Raw genomic sequence first — 25951 nt, forward strand, 5'->3', positions numbered from 1 at the left:
GTGAGTGCATGTGTCGGGGTGAATCCCATGCATATCGGTGTAGTCCCAAGCAAATGCTTTCTGGTATTTTCTCAATAGTCGAATCAATTTCTCTTGCTGAGATGAGTCTAGGTGATTGCCTATGTTCAAAGTTTTCCCTGGACTAATCTCTATGATCTGACTCTGTGTGTTTGTGATGGATTGAACTGGAAAAATATCGTGAAATGTGGTTTGCAAAGATTGAATGGTGCATGTTTACTGAAAATTTTGGGCTAAAAGTACATCTGCAGCATGATATTGGTCTTTTCTCAAATTTTCAGAAATATCAGGTTGAGAAAGGAACAATTCTACCAAATCATTATTATTTTGTTCTTGGAAATCATAGATTTGGTCAATGCTAAAAACATATTTTACTTCTTCTTTATCATTGTATTTATCATCAAGCCACAAATTGTGTGTTACTGCTGGTGATTGTGCTGATGGATAAAGAGTGAGTTGTTTTCTTTCGGTCCCTCTTGAAATGATCATGTTGCCTGATCGACATCCTATGAATGCATTAGCAGTCGCTAACCATGGTCTACCAAGGATGATAGGGTGCCCTCCTAAATTGGTTTTGGGTTGAAGAACTAAGAAATCCACTGGATACTCCCAAGAGTCCAGTGAGACAATTATGTCCTCCAAAATCCCTTCAGGAATCACTTTAGACCTATCAGCTAGTTCTAGAACAATCGTTGTGTGTTGCAAATTTATGAGTTGGAGTGTTCTCATGGTTTCAAGAGTCATGACATTTATTGCAGCCCAAAGATCTATCAAAGTGTTTGGAATATGTATGTTGTTAATGATGGTGGTCACTTTGGGAATGCCAGGATCAACATACTTTTCCATGGAGATGGTATTGGTCATAAGGCCAGCTAAATGTCCTATAACATGAATGGTTTGAGGATCAATCCTTTTCCTAGTAGGCTTCTTGAGGCACATGTCTTTGATGGCTTTAGTATATATGGGGATGTCTTTTATAGCTTGCAGCAGCAGAATTTTTATATAGACATTCTTGAGTTCATCTAAAACATCAAACTATGGTATAGACATTAGTAGTTTCATCTGGACCAATCTGTCTGGAAAAGGTGGATGCAATGGTTGCATTTGCTTATCTTTGGTACCATTGTCTAGTTTTCTTTGATTTGTCATTTCATTTTCATTTTCTGTGTTTTCTTCTTGTTTATCTGTTATTGGAGAATCTTTGTGGAGTACCCTACCAGACCTCAAGTTGATATTTTGCAAGGGTAGTGTGGGATATGAGGTTCCCTTTTCTACATTGTAGGCTGGCATCTCTGCTCTGTTATTTGGATTTGGGACAGTTTGAGCAGGAATTTGAGTAGGTCTGGGAGGTTGTGAGTTAGATGGAAATTGCAGTTGTGGTGGATTTATTGGTGGAGGAGCAGGCAGTGCTTGTTGAGTAGGTTGAGGTTGGTAAACAACTTGCTGCTGAGGATACTGCTGATATGGTTGAGGATGTGATGAGTATGGCTGATGATATTGTTGATATGGCTGTGAATATGGTTGGTATTGTTAGCCTCCTATACCAATAGGGTTTCATATTTCATGATTGACAGTGGAAGTGCTAAAAATGTTCATCTTTGGTGATATAAAGATTCTATTTTCTGTGGACAAAGTAGAAAGTTAAAAAATGTAAAGAGGGTATGCCTTAAAAGAATAATCAAAAGGAAAGAAAATGAACTGGTCAAAAGAAAAAATAATTGAAATGAATCCCAAAGAAAGACCAGGAAAGTGGCCAATCAAAATGCCACTGCTATCTTGATGTATGGCTCAACAGTTCAAGCTGTGCCATGCCATGTTTTAAATTGCTTGTTTTAGAGTAGGTAATGAGTACTTGTTCAAACAGTTCAAGCTTGACAGATGACTAGTTGGATAGAGAAAGGAAGGAGCCCACTAGCTTAATCTGGGCCCTTGGAAGATATAAGGGTAGTTTTAGATAGGAGGGCAGCAAAAAGAAAAGAGCATATGAGGGTTTGCAAGTCTAAGTGCACCCTCCCTGAAGTAACAAAAAATGCTAGGTACTAGGTTGGGTAGGTAGCCAGAAGTTGCAGAATCCTGATCCTATTCAGTTTTGGCCTTGATCAAGAAGGCATATGTTAGCAGTTGCAAAGGTATCTATGCAGCATTTTGAAGGCAAAGTATAGAAGCATGACTAACTCCCCCTGTTTTCCCCCAAAGACTCTCTTTCTAACATCCCATGGAGGACTTCAGGACTTTCCTAAATAATCCTCCTTGTATTTCTTCTTGGAAATTTCATGACAAGTTTTCACCTTCTTCTCCGAAAAGAAGCCACATTTCTTGTGTAAAATAATTCCCCATCTACTTCTAAAAATCTAAGTTTAATCACTAAACTTAGTTCTCTATTCTTCACTTTCAATCTTTCACATCCCCAATTCACACTGACTTCTAACCCTATTATCTAAATCCCTAAGTGCCCCTTTTCCCCTACTACTATAGCACTATTATGAAAAAAGCCCCAAAAAAAGTATGTAAATACCCCCCCCTTTTGGCATTATAGCCATATTTTAAAAGCTTGGAGAATCCTACAGAATCAAAGGGTTCTGATATTTGGGTTACTTTAAAAGATTGGGGATTGGATTAACATTTGGTTAATTTAATAACCCGTTCCTACCTGTTATCACTCAGGTTGTTCCCTTTGACTCCCAAGGGAATACGGCCGAGGTAACCACTAACCAATCTTTGGGTCACAGGTTCTAGCCTACCTATGACCAGAGAGGGCTCTCTCTTTATGATTTAACTTTGTTTGTATAATATTTTAGGCTAGTTATGATGCTCAAGATTTTGTTTTGAAATTTGTTGGATGATGATTTCAGTCAAGATATATATATGATTACCAGGGTGTTCTAGGCCATTGGGCATGGAGTCAGTGATGCTTAACTTGCTTGATATGTCTGTGCTGATACAATAGTGATGCTGCAGAGCCAGATAAGTGTCTAAGGAACAATTCTTTAAATCTGTGATTGGGGTGATGTGATCAGGGCATGAAAGGCAATTAAGGATCTTTCAACAAACTGATATGGAGAACAGTGGGAATATTATTTAGAAGCAGTGAAGAATTTCTATATAACATTCATATTTATAGAATTAATGAAAACATGAGCAATTAAGAATTCATGTTCATGATCAATTATGAAGAAAACATTTTCAGCAATAGAGATTGAGCACAAGGTGTAACAAAACATTTCCTGTACTATTCCTTTTCTCTACTGTTAGATTAGTGAAACATGTGTATGATTCAAACAAACATAAGAAGACAAAACATAGATTGAGAAAACTTATTGTTCCATTAGACAGCACAGGAATTTTTCAACAGCACGCATAGCATCACCAAGACGTCAAACATTCAGGAAATCACTGAGTTTTTCCAGCCTCTTTGCATTAGATTATCTGAAAATATACAATACATTTGCCTCAGAATGAAAATCACCAACCCCTCATACGTTGCCAGGGGAAGGTATATATACAAAATTTACATCAGAAAATATCTAACAAATGAGTTAATGGCTCATTAATATCGTGCCAACTCCTGGAGCATTGTAGCTGAGAAAGTAAATGCTGTAGTAACTCCCAGATGTGTTAGCTGTCAAAAATGGTCAGAGAATGTTGACTTTGTGACCGTTGGAGTCGGCTGAAGATGTGCTGCCCAAAATTTGCACATTTCTTATCTTTTGGCTTGCTGTCGCTGTCTTTTGCTGAGTCACCTTTTCGGCTACCTTGTATGCTGTCTTTACTCTGCTTTTGCCTTTTGCTGAGTTGGAGCTGACTAGGATTGATCACTTGAGATTACTGAGGCAGAATTTGCAGCATTGCCTGCCACCAATCCTCTTTGGGCAGCTGGTGTCTTCGAATTTTCACCAAGGTTTCATCTGCCTCTGTATACCAATAAAAATTGGGAGGAACCTCAAATAGGTGGTGGATTTCATTTTCGATAAAAAACAGATTTTCAATTTTGTCAAAAAGGCCCTGCCCTGTTGGAGGCCCTGCTTCCTCAGAAGTACTGGCAGACGCAGTGATGTGATTTTCAATAAAAGTTGACATCCTGGTAGCATATTGCTCACGAGGGAGCAGTTTTCCTGTGCTAGTTAGTAGGCTGGGTAATCCCTTTCCTTGCAGTGCTCCCATTTTGAGCTTGTATTCATCCACCTCAGCCTGTATTTCATGGCATTTCCTCTCTACAGTTTGTACAAAATTCCTGAGAGTCAGCACCTTTTTAGCTGTAAGGACAACCTCTGTTCTGTTGACAATGTTGATGGCTACAAGTTCCTCCTTAGTCTGATTGTTCAGGAAATTTATCATTCTATTAGCCTGCTCAGGCCTGTTTCCCAGTACTGTTCTGGCCTTCTGAATCTCAATTTGTGCTTGGCCAATCAAATCCATTTGTTCGTGCATAGTCTTGATTGACTTCCATTGTCTAGTAATGGATTGGTCAATCCGGGCCCACAAAATTCTCTTTATTTCTGCCAGAGCACTTTCTAGCTTGAGCTCCTTTTCTAAGGCCTTTATTTTGTCTTTGAGGGCCTTAATTTCTCTAGACTGCTCTGCTACAGTCATCTTGGACTTGTCATATTTGGCCTCTAGTTCTGCCAATTTTTCCTTGGCCTGCTTAATCTCAGTAGCCTGGAGCTCCATCTCTTTGATAGCCTTTGTCAAATCTTCCATGTTTAAGCTGGACTCTGGAGCTGTTGTTGTTGTTGCTGCTTCTGTTGTTGCTGTAGTTGTTACAGGGGCTACTGCTGCCTCTGTAGTTGTTGCAGTGGTTGAAGTAGTTGGAGGAGCTTGGGATGTAGATTCTCCCTGCTTGTCTTGCAGTGCCCCTTCTAGCTCTTTTTCCAAATCAAGGACCTTCTGATTGAGCTGCATTATTAGATCAAGTTGCTCATCAGCCTACTTTTCCTTCTGTAATTCTACTGTTTGGGGGTGCTCGGTGGGCAACAGTTTCAGCCTTTTCTTCAATGCATTAAGATCATCTTCTTTTTTCTTCATGAGGGCCCTCACGCCCTTTGGGTCCTTGGGATCATGTCCCAGGTCTATAATGATGTCCTCTAGTGATTTAATCCTGTTGTCCTTGGCCATGGAGGACATTCTCTCAAAATCCAACTGAATGTTGGTATTCTTCAATGATTCTTTCAATTCATGGGCCATTGTGGCCCTGTCTACCAATGTGGCATAGACCATTTCTCCCGTTTGTTTGTGCAATTCAATTTGGTCCATGGGATGAATGTCTTTTTCCATGACTTCCACCCTTTTTCTTACAAAAATCTGCAGCTAACTGAGGCTACGGCACCTTAGGTTTGAAGTGGCTGAGGATCATTTTCTCCTCTTGTATGTCATACACTGACATCAACCTTTCTTGCTTGGCTGGTGTTGCTTTGAGAAACTGCTTGTATACTTCTATTCTCAGCAAGTCATTCTGTGCCTTTATTTGTTTGAAGGAAGCCTTGGTGCTTGAAGGCTTCTTGCTCTGCTGAGAGGAGGAGGACACCTCCAAGCCAAGCTGTAATCCCTGCTCCTGCTGAAAGGAGCTTGTACCCATTTGCTGGCTGTCTCCCCCTTCTTTCCTTGGACTGTCAAGGACTTCTTCACTTATTTCTTCTATTACTAGGGAGTCAACCTTTTGCCTCTTGGCCTCAGGTTGCTGGGAGGATCCACTAGCAGGAGTGGACTCTTCTCTGTCTCTTTTCTTACCCCTCTCCTCATGTGCTGGTGTCTGCAAAATAGGTGCTGTAGGTCGTTCTGTTTGTGGCGGAGGGGTCTGCTCTTGTTGCTGCCCAAGTGAGGAGGCAGGCTGTTCTTTTACTGTCTCTTGTTCAACACCCATTATTCCTTTACCTTTATCTGTGCCTGATGCTGCTGTAGAGGGTGCCTGGATGGCTGGTGCAGTTGTTGCAGCTGAAGTCCCTTCTCCCACTGGATGTGGTTGCTTGAAGATTACCTGCTGCACAGAATCCAAGTCAAGAGTTTTTTCCAAAACCTTGACATTCTTTTGCATTATCTCTTCTTCAGTTAGTTTTTCAATTAAAGTATCTTGCAGCCATTCTTGCTAATTGGCATACTGTTCAATATGTGGAAATTTACAATGCTCATAGCCTAGCAGCCTGTACTTGACCCTCCTATCACAGATGAAGCCTTCAGGGTCATAAGGGACCCATCGGAAGCTCTTTGATAGCTTGTACTTGTCTTTGAGGATTTGCTCAGCATCTTGCCATCCCTCTTTTTTATTCATGATGAAGGGGCCCAGGTGGTGCTTAAACTTGAGATGGGCTTTCTTTTTAGCACTGTGGAAGTGGGTGAGGTCAGAGTGAATGAGTTGCCTATAGTACTCCAAGGCAAACAGTCTCATTGGCACATATTTTGGGAGCCTGTATGGACAGAGCTCACAGCCATAAATTCTGATGACTGTATGATCTTGATATAGGTACCAATCACCTATTTTGTAGTTTTTAGACAGCTGCAGAGTTTTCTGGATTTCAAATGAGACTCTGGGAGGATGGGACCTCATCAACAAGCAAGAGACTGGGTAGACAAACTCATCGATAAATTCATAGTATGAGTATGGTGAATCTTGGACTTGGTGATAAACTGATGTCCAGAAGATGACAGACCTTCTTTCCCCCTTAGAATCCAGCTTTTTGATGGAGCATTGAAAGGCCTCGGATTGGTAATACATGTACAAATGGTAGATGTATGATGAGTATTTGAAAATGCCCTCCCTGTCTACTTTGAACAACTGGTCATGTATCTTGTTGGCAATGAATTTAGCAAAGTTATATTTGTAGGCAGGAGGTTGGCCTAGGCTATAAGCAGCTAAAAACACCAGCATTGTCTCATCAACATACTCACTGGTTTTGTAGCCCAACACATAAGCAATCATGTTGAGCAGAAGTTTGCCTACATCAGTAAAATAGACATACAAGAAGGGAGGTGGCCCTGTTGGCTGGCAGTCAGGCCTCATAAATGTCTAGGTGATCTTCTGAATGTCAGCAGTGGACATCTTGGCACCTGTATCCAGCAGATAGTTCATGGAGAAAGGAAACAACAGCTGAGTTTGTTTGAAGTTGAGCATCTGGTTAATGGACTCAGCATTAATGTGGAAGAGGATGCTCCCAGATGGAGTCTTGACAGCTCTGTGATTTGCATCATAATTCTCAGCACATAGGCGGATAATCTCTGGAAAAATGTTGACAGATGGGAGGAAGTAATATGGCAGATTTGATTCCCATATCCCATATGTATCCTTGTTGTTCAAATAGTCATCTCTCAATTCCCTGAAGGTCTGCAAATGGTTCCTATCACCCACAAAGTCTTGGATGGGGTAATCCCTGTCAGCAAGAGGCAGGGACTCCAGCTCTTCATTTGGTGGATTCATGGGGGCAACACTGAGAGCTGTGGGTGCAAGAGCAGCCATTATGTAGTTTCTGAGTGGAACAAGGTAAGTGCAATACGTTGCAAGGCTTTTCTAGAAGTCAATTGGCAGATTGAATGCAAGTGCTAGATATGTTCTTCAAAGAGGAATAGGTAGGCTAGGCAGGCTTGCCTCTGCTCTGCTTTGGAAAATTCACAGGAATTGTGAATAATGAAGATGAATTGCAGATGAGGGGGTATAATTATAGTTTGGTAAAATTTGGTCCTTCAAGTATGTACCCGGCAAAAGGGAACAATGCTGGGCGATTTGGGAGTCAATTTGCGATTTTGAGACCGCGGATTATTGTTGTAACATCGATTTTTAGAGCAGGGGGCAATGCAAGTTACTTTGGTCCAGAATTGACTAAGAGACAATCTTTAATTTGGGAATTAGCAGGTGTTTATGGACAATTTGCAGAGAAATGGCATAAATATGGGTGAAACAGGTGAATTCCGGCAAATACCTGGATAAACATTGCCGAGAGCCTTCAGGTTGAACAGTGGGTGAATAATGCAGCTAAATTGGTGAGTTGCGGCGTCTGCAGCTTTGAATTTGGCGGCTTGGAGGCAAATTTTTCTATGAACGCATAGAACAACGACTCTGTCTTTTTTGAGTGAAAATGACACAAAACGGCTCTTTTGCGCGTTTTTAACGACCATTTTGGAAAATATGGGTTATTGGCGCTTTTCCGCCGATGACGTCAGCATGACGTCATGGCGGGCCCGGGTACGGAAGGTGACGTGGGTGCTGAGCTGGAGGCCAGCATGGAAGGACACGGTGGCGGATGGTGTGGTGGCAAGGTTACGTGGAGGGCCACGAGGCACGGGGGCGGGGGTCGGTGACGTGACGTAATGATGACGTGAGCTGACGTGACATAAGAGGGGCGGTAAGCGGGAAGGTGGTAAGCGGTCTCCCCGCACCGCTTTTGGGAGAAGGCGGTATCGGGGAGGGGGGCTCCGAACACCTCCGCCGGCTGCCACGTGTCCAGTGTACGGGGGCCAAAACCACCCGCTCCCCGGACGTTAAAGCGCGACGGGTTCAGATCTGAAAAAGATTGCCCACCGTTGGATCAAGGGGGGTGGGAGATCAAGGGCTGGCGGGCGCCCCAACCCATCGTGCAAGTTTGGGTGTGGACCCGCCAGCGAATATAATATTCGTTAAAACATTTCGGGTTTTAAACTTTGGGTTAGGGGGTTTTTTGTGGGTTTGGGGTATGCGGGTTAGACTGTGAGGTTTAGAAAACATATGAATATTAGGTTTGAGAGGGGGAGAAGGGGTTTTTATGAAATTTTTCGGGAAAAAGGGGAAATGAGGGTTTAGCATAGGTTATTACTCTGACCAGAGGTTAGAGTAATCCCAAAGCAGAGTTGACTATAGTCCCTGGTGGACTAATGTCTCCCTTAGAAGTGTTATTTAGCTATAATGCTAAAGGGGGGATATTTATACATTGTTTGGGGTTTATACACCATGGTGTTATAGTAGTAGGGGAAAGGGGAACATAGGGGATTTAGTGTAGATACAGTTAGTAGTTAGTATTGGAGGGAAATGTGAATGGGAAGTGAAAGATACTAAGCTTTTTAGGAAATAAACTTAGTTAGGGAGTAGATCAAAATGAAAAGAATTTTTACACAAGAAATGTGGCTGCTCTTCAAAGAGAGAAGTCATTTCTGACATGAAATTTTTACAAATGGGGAGTATAAGGAGGACTGATCAGGCAGATCCTGCAGTGCTCATGGGGAGGTTAGTAAGAAACCTTTGAAGGGGATGAGGGAAGTTAGTGATGGTTATGCCAAATAGGCCATTGCTCTTTCCTTTCTCCTGCTGGTGATATCATTGTGATTTTTCCCATGTCATATGCTTGGATCTTACTTTCTGCAACCTTCAACTGCCTACCCTGTCTAATATGCCTAACATTTTTTTTCCTTTGGATGGGTGCACTTGGCCTTGCAAACCGTGATAATTCTCTTTTCTTTTTGCTGCCCTCCTATCTAAGTCTACCCTTATGACTTCCAAGGGCCCAGATTAAGCAGTTGGGCTCCTTTATTTCTCTATCCACCTAGTCATCTGTCAAGCTTGAACTGTTTGAACAGGTACTTCCTCTCTAGTCTACAACATGCAATTCAAAACATGGTGAGGCCCAACTTGAGCTATTGGACCACCCATCAAAGTAGTAGTGGCCATTTGGACTAGCCACTTTCATGGTCTTTGTTTGGGGTTCATTTCTTTATTTTTCTTTGACCAAATCATTTTCTTGCCCTTTGATTTTTCTTTTAAGGCATACCCTCTTTACATTTTTTAATTGTCTGCTTCTTTCACAAAAATGGAACCTTAGCAGCATGGAAGGTGAACATTTTTGGCACTTCCACTGTCAATCATGAGAGATGAACACCTATTGGTATAGGAGGCTAACATTGGCTCCACTTGGGGATGGCTTTTCCAGGTGAAAAGCCAAGATCAGCAGGTCAGATTGCCTGAGTTTCTGCTTTCTTGCTGTAGGCTGAATTTCTCTGTTTGTTGGAGACCATTGGCTAGGATCCTAGATAGTTGCAGGCAGCACCCAGTGAGCTGATTTGCTGTGAATTTGCAGATCTGTTTTACCTGTTTCTCAGACTTTCTCCTCATGACTTGATAGTTACCCTGTGTTTTTCTTTGCTTTCCAAATGCCAGGATCATATATATTCAAAAAGGGAAAAATGCAGCACCCTGGTCTTCTCAAAATATGCTGCACTCGGTGCTTTATTTATCTGCTGTAACTGAAAATACTGGAAATACAAATATTTATGTACAATATATGCCTGTTCAGTGTTTGATCAAAGGGAGTCAAAATAATGCTTGAGCATTCTCCCATTAACTGGGCCTTCCTCAGTGTTTGAGCCATCCAAACTTCTTAGAAAATAGGTGTTGTTTCCTTGTATAGCATAGATGACATAGGGTCCCTTCCATAAAAAATCAAACTTGCCATGTTTGCCTTTGTCCTCCCTTCTGGAATCCCATCTTAACACTTTATTTCCTATAAAGAAATCTTCAGCTTTGGTTCTTTTGTGAAATATTCTTTTGAGCTTTTCTTGTAGAACTTGGGTTCTTTGATAAAATTCTTCTCTTGTTTGCTGTAAATCAATTGTCTGATTAATCCTTCTCTGGATGCCATTGGGCTCAGCTTGTATTTCTTGCAGCAACTTGATCACAGGAATTCCTAGAGATGTAGGAAACTTTGCTTCTAGCCCATAAACCAGTTCATATGGACTCATGCCAATTGATCTCTTGGTGGTCAGTCAGTCTGCCCACAATGCATTTACCAACTTCTTATGCCAATTCTTTTTGTTTTCTTTCAAAACTTTTTTAATGATGTTGATGAGACTTTTATTGGAAGACTCGGCTAGGCCATTACCTTGAGGATAATAGGCAGTGGAATGACCTAGGGTCATGTGATACTTGTGAAAAAAGTTGATCATTTTCTTCGACTTGAAAGCAGCAGCATTGTTTGTAATAATTTTGTCTGGACAACCAAACCTGGACAAGATGTTGGTTTCTAGGAATTGTATCATAATGGAGTCATTGGCCTGCCTGCAAGGGATGGCCTCTATCCATTTGGTGAAATAGTATGTGGCAGTGAGAATCCACCTATGCTGGCTAGAGGATGAAGGGTGAATTTCACCAATGAAGTCTAAACCCCATTGCTGGAATGGTCTTTCAGTTGAAACTGGTTTGAGTGGTAAAGGTAGTAGCTTCCTCTTGCCCTCAAAAATTTGGCATTTGTGGCAAGACATCACAAATTTCTTTACATCAGCAAACAAGGAGGGCCAATAAAATCTAGCCCTTAGGATTTTATCAGCTGTGGACTTCCAGTATAAATGTCCTCCACAATCACCTGCATGAAATTCTTTGAGGACATTGTTAGTTTCTTCTATTGTTAAGCAGTTGAGTAATATCCCTTCATGATTTCTCCAAAATAAAACATTGTCAATAATACAAAACTTTGATGCTTTCATTTTCAAGAATCTTTTCTTGGTTCTGGACAACCCTGGAGGAGCTTGCAGGTTTAATAATAGAAAACATATATCAGCATACCATGGAGATTGCATAAAGGCTTGATTGATCTGCGGAGTCGCCATCTCCTGTTCGTCGTCCAGTTCATTAATGTCAAGGGCTTGAAAATTAGTTTCAGTCATTAGTTTGGCTAGGCCTTGTCCTTTTATCAGTTTGGTAGGCTTAATCTCAATGTCATATTCTAAGATATTGGCAATCCATTTGCCCCTCTTGCCCTCAATTCCTTCTTGGGTTAAAATGTGTTTGACCACTGCATTAGGAACGTAGGCAATTATATGAGAGTAAAGGATATAGATTCTGAATTCCTTGATGGCTTTTACCAACGCATAGGCTTGTTTTTCCATGATCTGATATTTCAGAGGAGCATCCCCAAGGGCTCTGCTAAAAAATGCAATAGGTTTTTCACAGCCTTGGTCATCTTTTTGTAATAGGACAACAACAATTGTATGTTTAGATGCAAAAGAAAAAATGATAAAATCTTGATCAAATCTAGGGCTTGTTAGGACTGGTGTGTTTGTCAATGCTCTTTTGATATCCTCAAAGGCTTGTCTAGCTTCCATGGTCCATTTGATCTTGGAATCCTTTTTCAGCATATTATTTAACATTCTTATGAGTTCAGCCAGATTGGGAATGAACCTCCTCAAGAAGTTGATCTTTCCTAGAAAGCTTTGTAGTTCTTTGATGTTTCTTGGATGTGGTATTTGTAGGATAGCTTGAATTCTGTCTGGATCAATCCTAATTCCATCTTTTGAGATTATATGCCCCAAGAGTTTACCTTCTTCCAGCCCAAATAGTGACTTTTTTGGGTTCAATGATATACCATACTTTCTACAAATTGTGAAAACCTACCTCAAGTGTTCTAAGTGTTCTTGATCTGATTTTGAAAAGGCAGTGAGATCATCAAGATAGATAACTAGGAAGTCATGAATTTCCTTGGCAAAGGCAATATCCATTGCTCTTTGGAATGTGGCCCCTGCATTTTTAAGTCCAAAAGGCATTTTGACATATTTGAATGTTCCCCAAGGTGTTGTAAAGGTTGTTTTGTCTTGATCATCCGGGTGTACTAGAATCTGATTGAATCCTGAGAAACCATCTAGTAAAGAGATCCTAGCAGCTCCCACTACCCTTTGCAAGATATGATCCATTTTTGGTAAGGGGTAATGGTCTTTGAGAGATACTTTGTTCAGATTTCTAAGGTCAACACACAGTCTGATTTCCCCTGTCTTTTTCCTAGTAGGCACAAGGTTTGAGATCCACTCTGAGAATCTAATTGGGGCAATGATCCCAGCTTCATACATACGTTTGACCTCTTTTTCAATAAGGGGGAGGAGGACTGGATTGACTCTCCTGAGCTTCTGTTTAAAAGGCTTTTGATTTTCTTTTAGAGGGATAGTGTGCTGGATAACTGTTGTATCATAAGATTTAAGGTCCTCATAGCTCCAGGCAAAGACATCTTGAAACTCTTTGAATAACTCAATGTATTTTAGTTTCTGCTCCGGTGGTAATGCTTCGGATAGCTTAACCATTTTGGGATTTTCAGGGGTCCCAATGTTACAATCTTCTATTTCAGCATTCAATGGTTGCATTTTTGGTTTTCTTGAGATGTCATTTGAATCGAACAGATCCTCCAAAGGGGTTACACCTATGGGCAGAAAATTATCCTTTAGCTCAATCACCTCCTCTTCTGTTTCAGCCATTTCCTCTTCATCTGATTGTTTCAACTCCCGTATAGTTTCATTGTCAAAGGTGGTAGGATGTAAAACCAGATCAGCTGTTTCAGCTGATATTTTCTGTGTAACTGTGCATATTTGTGGTTGATCATCTCTAGTACTAGTGTCAATGTTCATGCCCGAAAATTCTTCCTTTAAAGTGAGAAAGTTTTTTATCTAAGTGTTACTCTCGAAGACTTGCCAATTCTTGATGTTATCCGGAATTGAAGGTCTGTGTTTGATTTCAATAGTAAATGTATGATTGGTTTTGAAAGGCAACTTACAAGTGCTGGCAAAAATTGCCAAGCTGTGAGCATGTAGATTGAGTTCTCTGGAAATTTTAGTCAACTGTGATTGTGAGAAGCTCTCAAGTATTTGAATAGCTACCCCCTTGTATGCTCTCAACCTCATATCATTTGTGGTGAAATTTCCCTTCATCTGTTGTATGACCAGATCTGAATCTCCTAAGATTGAGATTTTGGTTGCACCTAGATTTTTTATGAGTTTCAGACCTAACAGGAGGGCTTCATATTCAGCCATGTTGTTTGTGCATCGAAAGTTTAGTCTGTATGCATGGCCCTCAGCTTGGTCATTGTGCATATTGTGGATCCAGACTCCTGCCCCAGCTCCGAGCTTGTTTACAGAGCCATCAAATTCTAGATACCATAAAGTTTCATGATCAAGATTTGGATTGGGATCACTAGAAAGTTGGATCATGGGTAGGTTGGTTTCTTGCAAGTTACTTGGCACATCATTTTCTTTTGTCTTCTTATCAGCTATCCCCATGGCCCCTTGGTCTTTGCAAACAGATTTCTCATCTAACTCGGTCTCTACTGTCATTAATAGTTCAGAATAAGCTTTCTGACAGATGTCAGCATTGTAGAGAATGAAGGAATCCATGTCTGAGTGTATTGAGTAGATTGGAAAGTTTTGGGGCTTCTCTTGACTGCTTACCACATATTTCATCAGAGTCTCCCGATACAATCTCTTTGGCTGCCCAAAGACTGAGATAGTTGCATAGGACATATCTAATTGCAGAGATCCTTGAAGTTTGGCTCCCCAGGATCTGGACAAGAGCATGCCATACTTAGGGGGTATGTCAGCTACCACTACATCCATCAAGATAGTTTTGGTTGGGTATTGAACCAGGGAGACACATAAGTCTTTAATCAGGACTAAACACCTGACTTGGCTTGAATCAAATGAGAACAGATCTTTGTAAGGTCTTGTGATGTCCAAGTCAAGTTTTTCCATTACAGATTTGGGCATTAAGTTGTGTGAGGCCCCAGAATCGAACATTGCATTATGTAGGACCTTATCATGAATGTTTAGACTGACATAAAAGGGTGGTACCCCTCCATTTTCTGTTTTTCCATTAACCTCATGCCCAAACAACAACTCTGGTTGGTCATCTAGGACATTCACCGCATCTTTATTGTCTGATACTTGGAGTGATTTATTGATCTGCTATCTGTATATGTCATGTTTGGCTAATTCCGAAAGAGGAACTGATATCTTTAGCTTACTTATTTCTGTTTCCAGGTTGAAAGGTTTTTCCATTTGAATTTTGGCATTCAGTGCAACAGATTTTTCCTTTTCAGCTGAGTTATCTAGTGTCTTTTGCTCATAGTTAGGTCCATTTTGAGTAAAACTGGTGCCATGTTTGTTTCCCAGGGGAGTATTTTCCTTCATCCTTAATGGATGGGGTGTACCTGGCTGATTTTGAGAGGACTGTTGTTCTGAAATGTCCTCCACAGTCACTTCTGTGGCAGGTGGGTTTGAGCTGCTAGCTGATTTGGGAAGGGTAGTATTTTCATTGATCCTTTTTGGCTGCTTAATGTCCTTTGGTTTGAGGGGTGTAGGTACATCTATCATTCTACTCCTTAGTTTGTACTGTTTGTGTACCTCATACACAGCTGCATCATATCCTTCTTTAAAATCAAATGATTCTCCTGACTTAGTGTGGAATTGATTGTCATTGTAAACCTCTTGGTCTTCTTGTGTCAGAAAGACTTGATTTTCACTGTCCAAACCCATTAGATTGATGTGAGGGTCCTCACTAGGTTCACTAGATGTTGAAGCCTCAGCATAATTCTCTTGGAAAGGGGGTCTGACATGCTGGTTAGGATCAGTCCTACCAACATTAGGATTTTGATTCTTTCTGAAGTTTGGGTTTCTAATATTGCTTGTTTGACCTTCCCATGATGATTTTCTTTCTATGGTTTCCACCTTGCCTCCAAGTCTATCCATCCCTTTGATGATTGCATCTAGCTTTTACTCAAATGATGAGGGTTCTTCTTTGAAAGTAGTTCTCCTTTCAGTTCTCGCCCGGTTTCTTTTGGCAATTAGATTTGCCTCTACACTAACAGCTATGTTTTGCATGTCTGCTAGAGTTGCAGGGGCTCTTTCTCTTAGTTGATATGCCATGTCAGCATCGAATCCATCAGGGAATTTAATCATTGCTAAATCAGGTGGAGGTCTAAGATTTTTAGGAATGGCATTATAAATAGTGTTGAATCTAGTGCAATAGTCCAAGACAGCTTCTTGTGGGCCTCTTTTTATGGTATCATATTCAGATAAAATGTGCAGAGGGTCCTTTTTCTTTTCCCATATGTTGAGGAAGGACTGATAAAGGGCACCTGAATCAGCTATAGAATGTGCAGCCAGTGCCCTGAACCAGGTTCTTACTTCACCTGTTAAACTTTGGACAAAGATTTTCATCCTTACATCATTATCATCTATCTCATAATTTTCAAAGTAGTCTTGCATTTTCTTAGTATGCTGTAAGGCAGTGTATGCACTGGTTCCATCAAAATAAGTAATTTTTCCTTGGTAGTCCTGAGGCATGGCCCCAGGATTGCCAGGCAACTGAAGGGGTGCATAACGATTAGCCATATTTGGTGGGATAAGTGGGACAACTGGAACAACAGGGACAGCAACAGCAGTTTGTGTGTTGGTTGTAGACAATATGTTTTGTGAAGTGGATGATGAAGAGGGGGAAGAATGAGTTGTATGGAGGTGAACGGCTGGCTTAGAAGGGGTTGGAATAAAACTTTGCTGAACTGCCTCAGGGCTAGTTTCAGGGGATTGCTCGGGTTCCTTCTGGTTCCTAAGAGTTCTACGGATCAAATTTGGATTTTTGAAAACAGGTGGGGGATTTGGGTCATGATTTGACCTGCTATGCCTAGTTCTCTTCTTAGGAGCCAGCTTCTGAACTTGTTTTTGGTATTTTTGAGGATATTTTTTAGAACTATTTTAAAGGACTGATCGGGCTTTTGGAACTACTGTCTAAAAGCAAACAGCAGCTGAAAAATTCGCTCTGTCCCCAGTGGAGTCGCCAATTATGTTATCACTCAGGTTGTTCCCTTTGACTCCCAAGGGAATACAGCCGAGGTAACCACTAACCAATCTTTGGGTCACAGGTTCTAGCCTACCTATGACCAGAGAGGGCTCTCTCTTTATGATTTAACTTTGTTTGTATAATATTTTAGGCTAGTTATGATGCTCAAGATTTTGTTTTGAAATTTGCTGGATGATGACTTCAGTCAAGATATATATATGATTACCAGGGTGTTCTAGGCCATTGGGCATGGAGTCAGTGATGCTTAACTTGCTTGATATGTCTGTGCTGATACAATAGTGATGCTGCAGAGCCAGATAAGTGTCTAAGGAACAATTCTTTAAATCTGTGATTGGGGTGATGTGATCAGGGCATGAAAGGAAATTAAGGATCTTTCAACAAAATGATATGGAGAACAGTGGGAATATTATTTAGAAGAAGTGAAGAATTTCTATATAACATTCATATTTATAGAATTAATGAAAACATGAGCAATTAAGAATTCATGTTCATGATCAATTATGAAGAAAACATTTTCAGCAATAGAGATTGAGCACAAGGTGTAACAAAACATTTCCTGTACTATTCCTTTTCTCTACTGTTAGATTAGTGAAACATGTGTATGATTCAAACAAACATAAGAAGACAAAACATAGATTGAGAAAATTTATTGTTCCATTAGACAGCACAGGAATTCTGCAACAGCATGCATAGCATCACCAAGACGTCAAACATTCAGGAAATCACTGAGTTTTTCCAGCCTCTTTGCATTAGATTATCTGAAAATATACAATACATTTGCCTCAGAATGAAAATCACCAACCCCTCATACGTTGCCAGGGGAAGGTATATATACAAAATTTACATCAGAAAATATCTAACAAATGAGTTAATGGCTCATTAATATCGTGCCAACTCCTGGAGCATTGTAGCTGAGAAACTAAATGTTGTAGTAACTCCCAGATGTGTTAGCTGTCAAAAATGGTCAGAGAATGTTGACTTTGTGACCGTTGGAGTCGGCTGAAGATGTGCTGCCCAAAATTTGCACATTTCTTATCTTTTGGCTTGCTGTCGCTGTCTTTTGCTGAGTCACCTTTTCGGCTACCTTGTATGCTGTCTTTATTCTGCTTTTACCTTTCGCTGAGTTGGAGCTGACTAGGATTGATCACTTGAGATTACTGAGGCAGAATTTGCAGCATTGCCTGCCACCAATCCTCTTTGGGCAGCTGGTGTCTTCGAATTTTCACCAAGGTTTCATCTCCCTCTGTATACCTATAAAAATTGGGAGGAACCTCAAATAGGTGGTGGATTTCATTTTCGATAAAAAACAGATTTTCAAGTTTGTAAAAAAGGCCCTGCCCTGTTGGAGGCCCTGCTTCCTCAGAAGTACTGGCAGACGTAGTGATGTGATTTTCAATAAAAGTTGACATCCTGACAGCATATTGCTCACGAGGGAGCAGTTTTCCTGTGCTAGTTAGTAGGCTGGGTAATCCATTTCCTTGCAGTGCTCCCATTTTGAGCTTGTATTCATCCACCTCAGCCTGTATTTCATGGCATTTCCTCTCTACAGTTTGTACAAAATTCCTGAGAGTCAGCACCTTTTTAGCTGTAAGGACAGCCTCTGTTCTGTTGACAATGTTGATGGCTGCAAGTTCCTCCTTAGTCTGATTGTTCAGGAAATTTATCATTCTATTAGCCTGCTCAGGCCTGTTTCCCAGTACTGTTCTGGCCTTCTGAATCTCAATTTGTGCCTGGCCAATCAAATCCATTTGTTCGTGCATAGTCTTGATTGATTTCCATTGTCTAGTAATGGATTGGTCAATCCGGGCCCACAAAATTCTCTTTATTTCTGCCAGAGCACTTTCTAGCTTGAGCTCCTTTTCTAAGGCCTTTATTTTGTCTTTGAGGGCCTTAATTTCTATAGACTGCTCTGCTACAGTCATCTTGGACTTGTCATATTTGGCCTCTAGTTCTGCCAATTTTTCCTTGGCCTGCTTAATCTCAGTAGCCTGGAGCTCCATCTCTTTGATAGCCTTTGTCAAATCTTCCATGTTTAAGCTGGACTGTGGAGCTGTTTTTGTTGCTGCTGCTTCTGTTGTTGTTGTAGTTGTTACAGGGGCTACTGCTGCCTCTGTAGTTGTTGCAGTGGTTGAAGTAGTTGGAGGAGCTTGGGATGTAGATTCTCCCTGCTTGTCTTGCAGTGCCCCTTCTAGCTCCTTTTCCAAATCAAGGACCTTCTGATTGAGCTGCATTATTAGATCAAGTTGCTCATCAGCCTCCTTTTCCTTCTGTAATTCTGCTGTTTGGGGGTGCTCGGTGGGCAACAGTTTCAGCCTTTTCTTCAATGCATTAAGATCATCTTCTTTTTTCTTCATGAGGGCCCTCATGCCCTTTGGGTCCTTGGGATCATGTCCCAGGTCTATAATGATGTCCTCTAGTGATTTAATCCTGTTGTCCTTGGCCATGGAGGACATTATCTCAAAATCCAACTGAATGTTGGTATTCTTCAATGATTCTTTCAATTCATGGGCCATTGTGGCCCTGTCTACCAATGTGGCATAGACCATTTCTCCCGTTTGTTTGTGCAGTTCAATTTGGTCCATGGGATGAATGTCTTTTGCCATGACTTCCACCCTTGTTCTTACAAAATCTGTAGCTAACTAAGGCTGCGGCACCTTAGGTTTGAAGTGGCTGAGGATCATTTTCTCCTCTTGTATGCCATACATTGACATCAACCTTTCTTGCTTGGCTGGTGTTGCTTTGAGAAACTACTTGTATACTTCTATTCTCAGCAAGTCATTCTATGCCTTTATTTGTTTGAAGGAAGCCTTGGTGCTTGAAGGCTTCTTGCTCTGCTGAGAGGAGGAGGAAACCTCCAAGCCAAGCTGTAATCCCTGCTCCTGCTGAAAGGAGCTTGTACCATTTTGCTGGCTGTCTCCCCCTTCTTTCCTTGGACTGTCAAGGACTTCTTCACTTATTTCTTCTATTACTGGGGAGTCAACCTTTTGCCTCTTGGCCTCAGGTAGCTGGGAGGATCCACTAGCAGGAGTGGACTCTTCTCTGTCTCTTTTCTTACCCCTCTCCTCATGTGCTGGTGTCTGCAAAATAGGTGCTATAGGTGGTTCTGTTTGTGGCGGAGGGGTCTGCTCTTGTTGCTGCCCAAGTGAGGCGGCAGGCTGTTCTTTTGCTGTCTCTTGTTCAGCACCCATTATTCCTTTACCTTTATCTGTGCCTGATGCTACTGTAGAGGGCGCCTGGATGGCTGGTGCAGTTGTTGCAGCTGAAGTCCCTTCTCCCACTGGATGTGGTTGCTTGAAGATTACCTGCTGCACAGAATCCAAGTCAAGAGTTTTTTCCAAATCCTTGACATTCTTTTGCATTATCTCTTCTTCAGTTAGTTTTTCAATTAAAGTATCTTGCAGCCATTCTTGCTGATTGGCATACTGTTCAATATGTGGAAATTTACAGTGCTCATAGCCTAGCAGCCTGTACTTGACCCTCCTAGCACAGATGAAGCCTTCAGGGTCATAAGGGACCCATCGGAAGCTCTTTGATAGCTTGTACTTGTCTTTGAGGATTTGCTCAGCATCTTGCCATCCCTCTTTTTTATTCATGATGAAGGGGCCCAGGTGGTGCTTAAACTTGAGATGGGCTTTCTTTTTAGCATTGTGGAAGTGGGTGAGGTCAGAGTGAATGAGCTGCCTATAGTACTCCAAGGCAAACAGTCTCATTGGCACATATTTTGGGAGCTTGTATGGACAGAGTTCACAGCCATAAATTCTGATGACTGTATGATCTTGATATAGGTACCAATCACCTATTTTGTAGTTTTTAGACAGCTGCAGAGTTTTCTGGATTTCAAATGAGACTCTGGGAGGAGGGGACCTCATCAACAAGCAAGAGACTGGGTAGACAAACTCATCGATAAATTCACAGTATGAGTATGGTGAATCTTGGACTTGGTGATAAACTGATGTCCAGAAGATGACAGACCTTCTTTCCCCCTTAGAATCCAGCTTTTTGATGGATCATTGGAAGGCCTCGGATTGGTAATACATGAACAAATGGTAGATGTATGATGAGTATTTGAAAATGCCCTCCCTGTCTACTTTGAACAACTGGTCATGTATCTTGTTGGCTATGAATTTAGCAAAGTTATATTTGTAGGCAGGAGGTTGGCCTGGGCTATAAGCAGCTAAAAACACCAGCATTGTCTCATCAACATACTCACTGGTTTTGTAGCCCAACACATAAGCAATCATGTCCAGCAGAAGTTTTCCTACATCAGTAAAATAGACATACAAGAAGGGAGGTGGCCCTGTGGGCTGGCAGTCAGGCCTCATAAATGTCTGGGTGATCTTCTGAATGTCAGCAGTGGACATCTTGGCACCTGTATCCAGCAGATAGTTCATGGAGAAAGGAAACAACAGCTGAGTTTGTTTGAAGTTGAGCATCGGGTTAATGGACTCAGCATTAATGTGGAAGAGGATGCTCCCAGATGGAGTCTTGACAGCTCTGTGATTTGCATCATAATTCTCAGCACATAGGCGGATAATCTCTGGAAAAATGTTGACAGATGGGAGGAAGTAATATGGCAGATTTGATTCCCATATCACATATGTATCCTTGTTGTTCAAATAGTCATCTCTCAAGACCCTGAAGGTCTGCAAATGGTTCCTATCACCCACAAAGTCTTGGATGAGGTAATCCCTGTCAGCAAGAGGCAGGGACTCCAGCTCTTTATTTGTTGGATTCATGGGGGCAACACTGAGAGCTGTGGGTGCAGGAGAAACCATTATGTAGTTTCTGAATGGAACAAGGTAAGTGCAATAGGTTGCAAGGCTTTTCTAGAAGTCAATTGGCAGATTGAATGCAGGTGCTAGATATGTTCTTCAAAGAGGAATAGGTAGGCTAGGCAGGCTTGCCTCTGCTCTGCTTTGGAAAATTCACAGGAATTGTGAATAATGAAGATGAATTGCAGATGAGGGGGTATAATTATAGTTTGGTAAAATTTGGTCCTTCAAGTATGTACCTGGCAAAAGGGAACAATGCTGGGAGATTTGGGAGTCAATTTGCGATTTTGAGACCGCGGATTATTGTTGTAACATCGATTTTTAGAGCAGGGGGCAATGCAAGTTACTTTGGTCCAGAATTGACTAAGAGACAATCTTTAATTTGGGAATTAGCAGGTGTTTATGGACCATTTGCAGAGAAATGGCATAAATATGGGTGAAACAGGTGAATTCCGGCAAATACCTGGATAAACGTTGCCAAGAGCCTCCGGGTTGAACAATGGGTGAATAATGCAGCTAAATTGGTGAGTTGCGGCGTCTGCAGCTTTGAATTTGGCGGCTTGGAGGCAAATTTTGCTATGAACGCATAGAACAACGACTCTTTCTTTTTCGAGTGAAAATGACACAAAACGGCTCTTTTGCGCGTTTTTAACGACCATTTTGGAAAATATGGGTTATTGGCGCTTTTCCGCCGATGACATCAGCATGACGTCATGGCGGGCCCGGGTACGGAAGGTGACGTGGGTGCTGAGCTGGAGGCCAGCATGGAAGGACACGGTGGCGGATGGTGTGGGGTGGCAAGGTTACGTGGAGGGCCACGAGGCACGGGGGCGGGGATCGGTGACTTGACGTAATGATGACGTGGGCTGACGTGACATAAGAGGGGCGGTAAGCGGAAAGGTGGTAAGCGGTCTCCCCGCACCGCTTTTGGGAGAAGGCGGTATCGGGGAGGGGGGCTCCGAACACCTCCGCCGGTTGCCACACGTCCAGTGTACGGGGGCCAAAACCACCCGCTCCCCGGACGTTAAAGCGCAGTGGGTTCAGATCTGAAAAAGACCGCCCACCGTTGGATCAAGGGGGGCGGGAGATCAAGGGCTGGCGGGCGCCTCGACCCATCGTGCAAGTTTGGGTGGGGACCCGCCAGCGAATATAATATTCGTTAAAACATTTCGGGTTTCAAACTTTGGGTTAGGGGGTTTTTTGTGGGTTTGGTTTATGCGGGTTAGACTGTCGGGTTTAGAAAACATATGAATATTAGGTTTGAGAGGGGGAGAAGGGGTTTTTATGAAATTTTTCGGGAAAAAGGGGAAATGAGGGTTTAGCATAGGTTATTACTCTGACCAGAGGTTAGAGTAATCCCAAAGCAGAGTTGACTATAGTCCCTGGTGGACTAATGTCTCCCTTAGAAGTGTTATTTAGCTATAATGCTAAAGGGGGGATATTTATACATTGTTTGGGGTTTATACACCATGGTGTTATAGTAGTAGGGGAAAGGGGAACATAGGGGATTTAGTGTAGATACAGTTAGTAGTTAGTATTGGAGGGAAATGTGAATGGGAAGTGAAAGATACTAAGCTTTTTAGGAAATAAACTTAGTTAGGGAGTAGATCAAAATGAAAAGAATTTTTACACAAGAAATGTGGCTGCTCTTCAAAGAGAGAAGTCATTTCTGACATGAAATTTTTACAAATGGGGAGTATAAGGAGGACTGATCAGGCAGATCCTGCAGTGCTCATGGGGAGGTTAGTAAGAAACCTTTGAAGGGGATGAGGGAAGTTAGTGATGGTTTAGTAGTATGCCAAATAGGCCATTGCTCTTGCCTTTCTCCTGCTGGTGATATCATTGTGATTTTTCCCATGTCATATGCTTGGATCTTACTTTCTGCAACCTTCAACTGCCTACCCTATCTAATATGCCTAACATTTTTTTTTCCTTTGGATGGGTGCACTTGGCCTTGCAAACCCTGATAATTCTCTTTTCTTTTTGCTGCCCTCCTATCTAAGTCTACCCTTATGACTTCCAAGGGCCCAGATTAAGCAGTTGGGCTCCTTTATTTCTCTATCCACCTAGTCATCTGTCAAGCTTGAACTGTTTGAACAGGTACTTCCTCTCTAGTCTACAACATGCAATTCAAAACATGGTGAGGCCCAACTTGAGCTGTTGGACCACCCATCAAAGTAGTAGTGGCCATTTGGACTAGCCACTTTCATGGTCTTTGTTTGGGGTTCATTTCTTTATTTTTCTTTGACCAAATCATTTTCTTGCCCTTTGATTTTTCTTTTAAGGCATACCCTCTTTACATTTTTTAATTGTCTGCTTCTTTCACAAAAATGGAACCTTAGTAGCATGGAAGGTGAACATTTTTGGCACTTCCACTGTCAATCATGAGAGATGAACACCTATTGGTATAGGAGGCTAACACTACCCTTGTCTGCTTTGCAAACCTACAACATTGCATTATTCCCGCCATGGTATAAATCTTGCAAAAACCCACTTTTGTTCGATTTTCCAAAGTATATATTCTAGTGTGCCGCACTGCAAAAAACAAAAAATATTATTAAAATCCCCGCCGGGACCCGCTGTATCACCTTTGTAGCTCTACGCCCCGTCGACCGTCAGATCCGAGCCCTCCCATCCGACGGCCCACAACGATATCGGACCACCCCCGATGCCTGGATGTTAGCGCCCGAAATTGTCAGAAGGGTGACGTCAGGGCTCGGACGTGTGTTGCTCATGGGTTTCGTCGGGCAGCCTCCTGCCAAAACCATACCCGTACCATGAGCGGTCCGATATTACCGCTTACCGCCCTCCTATTACCGCCATACGTCACTCCCACGTCACCCCCACGTCATTGCCGCTTCAGCATCACATTAGCGCCCCATCCGCCATTGCTCCGAGCTATCTGCCCTGTCATCTGTCCACGTAGAGCCGCTCACCGGCCGCCACATCATCATTCCGTACCCGTCCCCACCTATGACGTCATGCTGACGTCATCCGACTAAAAGGCGCCAAATACCAAATTTTTTATATAAGGGCGCTAAAGTCATTTTTCCCCTTTTTTCGCCGAAATACTTACTGTACTCCTGCATGAGCGGTTACGTTGCTTGTCCGCCAGCTCCGAAGATTGCTCCCTCGCTGCTGGCGCCGTGAATTCACCTGTCTATCAACACCATTGTCATACTCTACCCAGGTATTTATCAGTTTCCCTCTGCGTGCCTTGGTTTTTTGCATAATTCATTGAAACAAGCGAGAAAAGAGGGAAAACACAGAAATCGCTAGGAATCCTCAATAACTAGAGTTTCTTTTCCACACTGTAATCCCAAGTTCACCTACAGAGGTCCCCCATTGTGCCAAATTATCACAAATTCACAACTAATGGCGCATTTGAAAACTAAACCATTGCTAGACAAACCCACTGAAAAAACATTTCTTAGTACCAGCATTTGCTCGTTGAATTTCTCCCAGGAGCATTTCATCTCAGTTTCACCCCAATTTGCCTTGTCCCCTCTGCAAATTGCCCTGCTCATTGAAATTCATTGCTCTATATTGCTGAGCCCAGAAAATCAAGTTCAAACACAACTTCAAGTATCAGTTGACAATGGAAACCCCTGTGGCATTAAACATTGCACCATTAAATGCCCCACACAAGAACCTAGAATGGTTGTCCCTTGCTGACAGAGATTATCAGATGAGAGAAACTATAGAGCGGTGCATCACATACCACATAGAAATAGTTTGTGAGTTGAGAAAGAAGCACAGAGATGGTACAGACCTCCTGGGAATCTGGAAATCCAATTTGCCAATCTACTATCTCCCTCAGGTCAATGAGTTCCCTGACTTGATTCACCAGTGCTGCACAAACTATGACCACAATCAAAGGGTTGTTCTGAGTCCTTCAGGCTCTGTCTTATTCCATATTACTCCTGAAGCCATCAACCAAATGCTACAATTTCAACCTAGAAAGCCAATGGTTCCTCTTACTATGCAGCTTTTATTAGAGCAGGGTGCCAAGCTCTCCGACTCACAAATTACAAGAATTGGCCAATTATTTATGCGTCTAGATTACCAGCCCCGACAACCTCCCCCTTATCTGAATGACTGGTTCAATGACATAGGGAGACTGCTAATAGATATAATATCCTCCATCCTAGGGTTCAAGACCAGTGATATTGTGGATGAGACAACATTGGTAGTGCTATCCATTTTTACCCCAGGACAGCCCCCTGCTGTCCAGTATGACTATGCTACATTTATAGCCAACAAAATTCATGAACAGTTCATGAACTTGGAGAGAGAGAGGGTATTCAAATACACCTCCTTTATATATCATCTGCTATTGTACAATCAGCCTGACAGCTTCCCTGTCTTCCTCAAGAAATTAGATGCAAAGGGAAACCAAAGATCTGTAATGTTTTGGACATCAGTCTGTCATCATATTCATTATTCACCATACACCTACTGTGAGTTTATTGACCTCTTCATTCATCCAGCCTTGTCACTACTGCAGAGTTCCCCTCCTCCTAGACTCACTGATGATATGCAAAAAATCCTCCAGCTGTCCAAGAACTATAGCATTGGGGATTGGTACTTTTACCAAGACCAC

The 25951-nt window shown here is 42.0% G+C and overlaps 1 pseudogene; it reads left to right on the plus strand.

Moving 5' to 3' along the window:
• Nucleotides 1-25951, plus strand: part of LOC149165606 (alpha-amylase 1-like) — a 180569-nt pseudogene that overhangs the window by 138796 nt on the left and 15822 nt on the right.

Source organism: Pinus tabuliformis, chromosome 5_1, assembly GCF_031772625.1.
Source record: "Pinus tabuliformis cultivar Carrire ecotype Pingquan chromosome 5_1, CPIR1, whole genome shotgun sequence".
NCBI classification, from domain to species: Eukaryota; Viridiplantae; Streptophyta; class Pinopsida; order Pinales; family Pinaceae; genus Pinus; species Pinus tabuliformis.